The 10,000-nt window shown below is 39.5% G+C and overlaps 1 long non-coding RNA gene across 1 annotated transcript in view; it reads left to right on the top strand.

The window, feature by feature from the left end:
* The window catches only part of LOC137989806 (uncharacterized), a 10,016-nt gene extending 6,808 nt beyond the window's left edge, over window positions 1–3,208 (top strand). The window contains exon 2 of the long non-coding RNA XR_011121027.1: window positions 2,947–3,208. This is a non-coding gene — a long non-coding RNA (uncharacterized lncRNA). The remainder of the gene's footprint in view (window positions 1–2,946) is intronic.
* Window positions 3,209–10,000: the final 6,792 nt, after the last annotated feature.

Here is a 10,000-nt window from a genome sequence, read left to right as displayed (position 1 = left end):
TGCTCAAATGCACCCAATTGTATAGCGTTACAAGACCTAACCTGCAAAATGTTTACTTCAGTGACTCTTAACTCTGTCAATCACCACCCCCTCCTTCCCCAGTGATAACTTGGGGCCATGTCCAGCTTTGTGTGCTGACTAGGCAATACACAAAACACAGTAAATGGCATTTCCTATCGAACAGAACAGTGGAAATTTCCTTACCATTTGCTAAATTTTCCAGTTTCCAGTCTCTCATCAGCCGAAAACAATTGCAAACGGTAAGGCTGGTTAGCTGATTTAGGAAAAATTGTTACCATTATTCACCGGTCATCCCAAGCGGTTTATTCTGACAAATGGTAAGCACCACTAATTTCCTCGAAACTAGAAGTCCAAACATGTTTCTCCCCTAACCGTTTTCTCGTCTGCAGTTTGGGGATTCTACGGAATCTTTACTCGACATTTATCACTATAACATGACAAAATGTATTACGTTTACTGTAATGCTAATCATCAACGTTTATTTGACTGAAATCCCACACAAGTATACATTGTGGACCTTTTTTTTTTGGCCCCCGGAATGGACATCCCATGAACGATAGGCAAAATACCATGGCCCCCCTTCTTCTCCACCCAAAAAGGCCTCATGACTCAAACAAGACATTTCAATCTAAAAAATAAAACCATATTGGAACCATTTGGAACCATATGGAAATCATTTAATAAGCAAAAGTAGTTCAAAGTCAGTTTATGGACAGTGAAAGATTAAAATACCCCACTCTGATGAGCATCAATAAAATGGTACAGCTTTTATTTTTTACATTCTTCGAAAAGGTTGTCCGCATTTGGTTTGTTGATGCATCATTCTAGTTATAATTGACCAGGAAAAATACTTGTACACACAGAGAGTGCTCATCATACACTTGGTATGCTTAAGCATCATATAAAAATACAAAGTAACTTGGCTTTCTAAAATGCCATAACGTTATACAATTACATTTAAAATGTATTATTCCCCATAAAAAGTGTTAGTTATGGCCATTATAATGTTGTAAAAGCAAGCATCAGTTTGATTTACATGGTCTGGATTGCTCATTATAATCTACAGGCTTGGCGACTTTGTACCGAAAATGTTTGCGTACACTCAAACTCATTCAAGAAATATATAATTCAAAGTCGTATTTTACTGAACTTCTCTTTTCTCCCGCGAGCTCTGTTACAATTGAACTCCTATTTCTATGGAAAACTCATTTTAACTTATTCTCAGCAAGTTCTCTTAAACATAAATAAAGTGATGTTGGCGTTTGTTCCGCAATTTTCAAGTACATTGTATGTCTCTCGCTCTGAGGGTGACGGACTGACTCATTTTTTTTATGGCTCCCTTCATGAGCTTCTCGTAGCATGTATACATTACTAGGTTGTTGTAATCAATTTCCCAATCAGACCTGCTTTTGTTTTTTAAAAGTGAGTTAATGTTAAACAGCTTTTGTGTAATAATAATAATAATAATAATAATAATAATAATAATAATAATAATAATAATAATAATAATAATAATAATAATAATAATAATAATAATAATAATAATAATAATAATAATGAAACACATTGTTGAATAGATTTACTTCAGAGTCAGGGAACATTCATAAATTATGTAGACGGGGGGGGGGTCTATGTTGATTTTCAGGGGCTGCATAAAATTTTCCTCTTAAGTTATAAGGGTGGGGGCTATCAACATAGATCACTCAATAATTTATGCAAGATTATTCGGGAACACTATTAGAATGGTAATAGGACAGAGGAGTCCAATTCGGTCTGAAATCATACGAGTGATTAACAAAATCGGACGACCGCTCATTTGATATATATATATATATATATATAATATATTTCACAATTGTATATATTATTTAATCTTGTCTTTTTGTATATTTTTTTTCTTATTCTGTTGTGTCCCCATTTAGTTGTGAAAACTAAATACATCGACTCTTTGGTAATGGTAACAGGACTGAGTGGAGTCCAATGCGATCTGTAATCATACGAGTGATAACAAAATCCGCGGGAGTCCGATTTGTTTATCACGAGTATGATTATACAGACCGAAGTGAACGACACAAAGTCCTCTTACCAATCATTCATAAAAATTACAATTTCCGAGAAAGAATAATAACCAAGTTATGGAAAGAAATGGACAATTTGCATTAAAGCACTGACAAAAGAGGCGTAAATTGTTTAAAGTCGCTCTAAAAGAAAGAAAGAAAGAAAGAAAGAAAGCCCCAATTTAGGAGTCTGTACACTGTTTCTATGGTGATTAAGACCAAGGTTGTGATTGGCTGATTTAAACTACATCTTTGAATGTGATTGGCTTATTGAACTGTCCGATAACAACTTGGCAAGTGAGTTAGTGGAAAATAGGATTTTTTTAAACCAATCATAATCGAGGAAATCGTAATTTTTATGATTACAAACGGTAAATCACAGACCCTCCTCCGATGTTGGAGGAGAGCGGACGGCTGTACACAGGCTATATCTCACTTTAAGATAATAGAGAATTTCTGCAGAAAATCGCGAAGGTACCGTGACATACCCCTTTGGTACAGCCTTAGCTTATATCTTGTTTCTTCTATAATCAATAAACCCTCTTGTACGCAAAAAAACATACTTACGGTGATCTTAAACTGGTGATATAAGATGCCATTGGCTATAGGTACTTGTACTTACTGATGCTGTGATTGATACTAACACATCTGAAATGTCCCCTCACAAACTCAACGACCAAAATATCTTAAACTCATGCTTGAGTGTCGTTTATACTTGAAGTTATCAGCTTATCAGCTACGCGGCTTGCAAATGGCGCGTCTTAGGATCAGATGACGGTTTTATCAGCGTATTTGGATTTGAAAAGCTGGAACGTTCGTTGAGAGTCTGAACGATAGTGTTGATAACCTCCAGTAATTTTCTTTTTAGATAAGAAAGATGGCCTCCATCCAATGACGAAGGATTCCGATTTGCTGCTACATTTTTGACGTTGCAAGTAATTTGTTCGAAGTCCCTCGGTATGATTGGGAGCCTGGGAAGGAGTGCGCTGTGCCAATGCTTGTTCTTGATTCGGGTGCCGGTTCCAAATACGTTTTACCTGAACCGAATATGAAACTTGTTTGACCCCTTGCTTGTAAAGTGCATTTGAATATTTTAATAGAAAATTCGCTGTATAAATTCATTACCATTACCATTGCCATTACCATCTTTGTTTTCCCTGTCCCTATTTAAAAGTGAATTTTGATCCCAACGCCGCTTTATGTTGGATGGCTTGCCATCCAGCAAGCCCTTGCCAAGTTGTATCACGTAATGAGATTGTGGTCTTGAATTTTGCATGCATATCCCTAATAGTGCTGTGATTGACCTCTAAACAATCCACAATTTGCGAGTTAGATGTGCGCTGCGCGCATTGCTCCTTGAATGAACATGAAAAGACAACACTATGCATTCTTCCTTACTTTTAAAGGCCTTTCAAGTAGGCATTAATACTTTTTGTCCGTTTACTGTTGCTGAACTTTCGTTTTTTGCCTCTTAATTCATCAGTCGCGAATTACTTCCCATCTAATTGCAGGAGATGGTGAATTTGCCCAATTCCGGAGGCAACTCTTAAGTGAAAAAATGAAAAGAATACCTTTGGCTTTTTATAGTAAGATTTGCATCAAACTTGATATTCAACGCCCTTTGGGAGATGATTACCGTTTGCTAGGAGAAAAGGTCATCGGGCTCGATAAAGACTGTAAAGATACAGTTACCTGGCTGTGTCAAAAAGGAAATCCTACAGAGTCAATATTGGGAATATTCGATACCAAGAAAGGCAATTCCATTGGAAAGTTTCAGGAAATTGTTAACGAGATGGGAAGGAATGACGTTTCAAGTATAATTGAAGAATGGATTTCTGATGAGTGGAAGAAGAGGAATACAACAGTGAAGTCTTAGATAATGTCAGGTTCCTTTTAAAAGCCAGGCTTTGTGAATCATACAATGCTATGTATAATATGAGCAGAATTTTTATCGTAGGGAGCCGTTGACGAGGAATTGTAAATGGTCTTCAAATTGGACGTAAATCTTAATTGTTAACAAGTAAGCTGAGCGGTATTTCCGAGTCCAATTCAAAGAGTAGTCTTTCGGTAAATGCAAAATTATTTTTCATGTAGATTTTACTGTATCAGAATGTACACAGGTATATTTGCTGTTGTTTTCGTCAGCGGTTATCCTTTTTAATGTTACAATTGTAGTTACTGCCGGTGACGTAAGAGCGCACAAGCTACAGACAAGAAAAGTACTCACAAAATAATGGGTAAATGTGTACATGAAAGTAAATACAATAATTATAGCAAATTGGTGCATTTTAAAGAAGAAATATGTCCGAGCTCATAGGGTTTAGTTTGCTGTGCCGCTGGGTTTTTCTGTTAGCACGGCATCCGACGACTTCTAATAATTGTTAATTCTTAAAGATAAATACATAAGCTAAAAAACGTCATGGAAGTACGAAACGTGTTCTATTCCAATTTTATACAATCAAGGTATCTTTAATAGAAATGATTTTCACGTAACGTCCATCGCCGCTATGTAACAGGGAGCTTAAGCACGCGCGTTTTGAGACGCGGACGGCAACCGGAAGTGAACAATTTTCCCCTTAACCTGTCTTTACACAGCTACATTTACACTGCTAAATATCGTTTCTCTATTAGAGATGATTAGTGCAAAAATCTGAGAGACGCCACTGTCCTGGCACGCGAAATGTTCTCTTCCGGTTGCCGTCCGCGTCTCAAAAACGCGCGTGCTTAAGCTCCCTGTTTGTTTGGCAAGGACACCGGTATAAGGTCAACGAAAACGTCACTCCAAAATATAAGCTATCGTACCTATTTGGTGATTACTTCATCTCGTTCACGTCGTTTAATACGTGCGATCAATCCTTTAACTTTCGTGGATGAGTACGAAGGGTTTTGAACTTTGATAAGGCCAACCTCCTTTTTATCTCCGTTTAGCGTCGTCCCACCGACCCACTGTGACTGCTCGTTGAATTTGATCCATCTGGTTCAACTGCCCAGCTGCAATTGTAAATAGCCAACTGGTATGCCCGCCTCCGGACAGTTGTTACTGTTGCTGTTCTGTTCTTTCGTTTCGTTAACTGTCTCATTGGCCATCATCTTTAGTACAAAAACCTGATAAACACAGTTTTTCAATGACGTTAAACTTCACTCTAAGAGCGGCAACTTTAAAAGACAACCTCTGGTCTCCAAACAAATGGTTCTTAGCCTTGCCAAGAGACTATGAGGGTAAGAGAACACATCCCCCATACATGGGCCTCTTCCCATGATAATCTTTTTCAATCTAATTTTAGCTCGTAGTCAAGCTGCGAGGCTATTTTAGGAAAGACACCTGATTGGTCAATTGTAATGACGTAATGACGTAATGACCGCTTTGCTGTTCTGCTTTGAGAAAATGGCGTCTGTAGTAGACATCATAGTTTGTCGATGAATCTGAAAACTTTGATTTTGAAAAGAGTGGGAAAAGTTCCCGTCCACGTAGAGAAAACTGGTCCATGCTGTACATAGCTGAATCCGATGAAGGTGACGTCGAATCAACAGAAAGTAGGGATGCGAGCTCTTTTGAGGAAGATGTTGAAATTTCGAGCTTCGAAAAGTCTTCAAATTTCGATTTAGGATTTCACTGGATCATGCGACGGCGAGAAAAGCCTTCGCAAGCTTCATCACAGTGACATCTGATCCTCTGACCATGGGGACGAAACTAAAGATAATTTTCACAGCGTGGCACGAAGCTTAAAATAGATTGAGAAAGATTATCATAGGGCACGGGGATGTGTTCTCTCGCCTGATAGTCTCTTGGCCTTGCCTCTTACGAGAAGACACAAGTTTGTGATTAGATAATAACAACAAATCGTGCACAAAGGCACTCAAATGTCTGCCGTCTCGAGACAACACTTCCACGCTGGAACAAAAAATGGATCGTTTAGCCTTACATAGACCTTGTTCATAAATGGAGGTCAATTTATAATTCTTTTGTCGAAGTGCAAATTAGCCTACCAAGCCTCGATACCATACAGTGTATTGAAAAGAATTCTTGCTCTCAAATGAGGCTTGGTAGGCTAATTTGCACGTGGACAAAAGAATTATAAATGCGACCGCCATTTATGAATAAGGTCTATAGTCTTAAATGATTAATAACTTGTACAATCAGGGAAACCGGGGGCACTAGCCAATTGTTCCCGTGTTTCCAATCTCGAGTGAATGCGTCAACCGCTTCTGTTCCAGGCTGACAAACCCGCAGTTAAAAAGGAGCAAGCTTGGTGTTATAACTGCAGACGAAACTGTCCACGGAATGTGGGCCCCACTTAACGTCCAGCATTCTAAAAATAACACAATTTAATGCATTATCGTCGAAAAGTATGATTCTTCTCAGACAATCCGCCTCTGCGTCCAGGTCTCTAGGGATCCATTTCATACCCAGTGAAACTAGAGACTGTAATTCTTCAACATGACTTCCACCGGTTACAATGCTTACAAAGTTTTGATGTCAGTCAACCAGGCCACCTACTGGCCTTTGAAATCATGAGCAAAACTTCCGATGGCTAACTGAACAGCTTTTAATTCTTTCCAAGTAGAGCTCTTCTCTGACTCGTCAGGCGACCAGTTTTGCTGAAATACGTTACCTTCGTGTTTAACAATAAGAACTGCAAGCGTAATCAGAAGCATCAGATAGACAATCTTAGACAGTGTTAGAGGGTCTACTCTCGGTGGGCCACGCCGACCGACCGTTCAGAGAGCGTGTGTTTGGCTTCTAAAGCACATCTCGCGAATAGCCTCATCAGTGAGCTGAATGTTTGAAAACCACGATGGCCTATAGTTTAACACATGGTATAATGATCTAGTCATGATGCGCGCGACGTTACCAACGAAAAGAAACAAAGAAATGATCAAGCCAATAAACGAGGCCATATTCCTGGTTTTAGCCACGCGTGATTCACAATCGCTGACTGGAAATAATAAAATTATTAAGAAATCTAAGCATTCTCTGAGCAGTGGCAGCGATCGTGCCCTGAATGGTGTCAATAACACTACCCAGCCAAATTATAACATGAGAAGGATCCCACTGGGACGTCGGAAAGTTCACAAGAAAACCAAACCTAGTTAGATCGCAATGCACCTTCAAGCTGTGAATTTTGGCAGTTAACTCAGTATAACCCTTGTCCAATACGTTATCAAGAAAAAAGACGATCGGAATTCCATGACACCTCCACATTTTAATAATAAGTTTTGTGAATAAATACAGGGCTGAAGGCAGACTGAAAGGAAGGACAGCAAAATGATAATAACGAATGATTCCAACACCAAAATCCCAACCAAAAGCTAAAAAGTTCCGGTGCTCGGGAAAAATCTCTACAGGATGGTACCCCGACGAAAGATCAAACTTAAAAGTGAAAAACCCCAGAAAAAATAATCGAAAGAGCTACCTTATGATCCTTGCATTAAACTTTTTGCTTGACGTGTAAACGTACAAAATATCTAAGATCCGGTATTAATCCCTTTTTTTCCAGACGATTGAACGGAAAGTAACAAAGGTTTCACAGTTTTTGGGGCACGATTGACCATGATTCAAGTAGCTCTTCGATGCAATTCATTATAAGGAGATCTAGAATCGCTTCGGAGACAAAATCCTCCTCTTTGATGGCGGATAAGTTATTAAGGTCTCGGTAAAGGTAAATTTGGGCGTCTCGCTCAAATTTTTTGTTTTTGCAAATCTTGAATTGGTTGGCTCTGAAGTAAATTTTCCGAAAAATAACTCTGAAAAATTAATTTTAAAACCGCTAAAATAGCTTTTCGTTGTTTCCCGCCGTAATCTGCGATCGAAAATGTTTAACGTATCATGTTAATCACACGTGAAAGGATTGGGTACCTTAGCACGTGCCCGAACGCTGATTGGCTCAGCGTAATTGGCTTTCAAGTAGGGGACGGAGTTGTTCAGCAGACCGTGAACTGCACGCGAAATCTTCACGCTCGATTTTCTAGGGGTTTATTTTGACGCCAAAACTTCTCGGACCTCCTGTCCCGACGGATTTTAAGATATCGCTTCCAAATTTTCGGTCTACCTCACTGTCACGTGACCTGAGATTCCATGAGATATGCGCTGCGCATGTACCGATCACTTGATGCGTTTGATTCATGGTCGCCGGTCTCCGTTTCTCTGATGTTTTTGAAGTTAAATTTCTTTTTCTTCTAGCACTCACAGTGTACTGTACTGTATCTTTTCTGTGGTAGTGGAGCTATCTTGTCCAATATTCCTTAATTTTGGAATGGGTGACGCGGAAGGAACGTCAACACACCAGAAAATGAGCTCGAAGAGCTACAACTTACGACGTTGGATAAATCTAAGTAGAGGTCGTTGAAGACCAAAGCTCCTAGTCAGGAGGTTAAGCGGAAAGAACCAGCCAAAAGATTTCACGTGGAAGAGAACCAGTTGCTTGACGTGGTCAAGTCGTTTGCTGAATCCATTTCGGCAAACTTCACGGTTCTTACCGAGAGCATGACTAACAGCTTTCAGAAGCTTGGAGAGAATTTAAACGTGATGAATGACAACATTATGTCTCTCGATCACTGGCCTGAAGGTGAGCTTTCTGAAGATGTATCAGAACAGGTTGACGTTAACTAAGTTAGCGAAGGTTATGAGAAGCATCCGAACGATGGGAAAAACGCTGACCAGTCAGCTACACGCCAAGCAGAGCCTCCAAGTAAAAGGAAAAGAGCTGACGAGTCAGCTGCGGAGGAAGAAAATTCTATTTCTACTCCGAACAAATTTCTTTCTAGCCTCGAGAAGAAGGCAAATACGCAGGAAGCTACAGGCCCGAAGATAAATGATACCTTGGCTTCTCACGTAACGGCCATTATGCGGAAAAAGCCCGTGGAAGAAAGTGGGAAAAATTTATTTCAGAAAATTCTCAGACCTGAGAACTGTCCGGGCCTGTCAAAAATAACTATTAATCAGGTAATTTGGGATCGAGTTTCTGCTGAGGCCAGAACAGGCGATGTGAAAATTCAACGAGTTCAGAACGCGTTCGTTAAAGGAACTACAAATGTAGCTTTAATAGCAGATCTTGCCTTGAAGAGCTCTGAAGACAAGGACAACATAGATACCACTGCTTTGTTGGACAAACTATGAAAGCTAACCGAAGACTCGTTGTGGTGCTTAGGATCAGCCAACTGGGAATTGGTTCAGAGACGCCGGGAGGCATTGAAGCCTCGAATTTCTAAGGATTATGCTCATTTGTGTGCTCAAAAAGTCAAGTTTACTGACTCTCTGTTTGGAGACGACGTTACCAAGCAAATCAAAGATATCACAGATGACAATAAAGTTACCCATAAGCTGTGGGATAAAAACAAATCTTGGCACAGACCCTCCCATGCAAACAGGGGCTCTGGTAGGGGTCGTGCAGGTTTTCCAGGATCGAGGTTCAACTAACCGTCCTTTTTTAAGAACATCCAACCAATCCCGCACAACAACCTACAGCAGGCCAAAGCACAACCTGGAAACATTCAAGAACTAATTCAGGAGCCTCAGGTAAATACAGTTCAATGTTAACCTATAACTACAAAGGTTTCTGGTAGAATTCAGCATTTTTTTCAGGCTTGGAAGCACATGACTTCAGATAAAGTCATTTTAGGTATGGTCAAGGGTTGCCATATAACATTCACACATGTCCAATTTCCATTACAGCTGAGGCCCCCTCAGTCAATTAAGTTTACTGATTGGGAATCTAGCCTTATGGGTCAGGAAATTAATACATTACTTCAAAAGGGTGTAATTGAGGAAGCTAATCATTCACATGGTGAATTTTTGTCTAATGTGGTCCTCAAACCTAAGAAACATGGGAGCTTTAGAATAATTCTAAACCTCAAAATTTTAAACTTGCATGTTGAATACAATAAATTGAAGATGGATACTCTGCAGTCCATGTTGAAGTTAG

Source organism: Montipora foliosa, chromosome 2 (genome assembly GCF_036669935.1).
Source record: "Montipora foliosa isolate CH-2021 chromosome 2, ASM3666993v2, whole genome shotgun sequence".
Taxonomy (NCBI): Eukaryota; Metazoa; Cnidaria; class Anthozoa; order Scleractinia; family Acroporidae; genus Montipora; species Montipora foliosa.
This window is presented reverse-complemented; position numbering and strand designations above follow the sequence as displayed.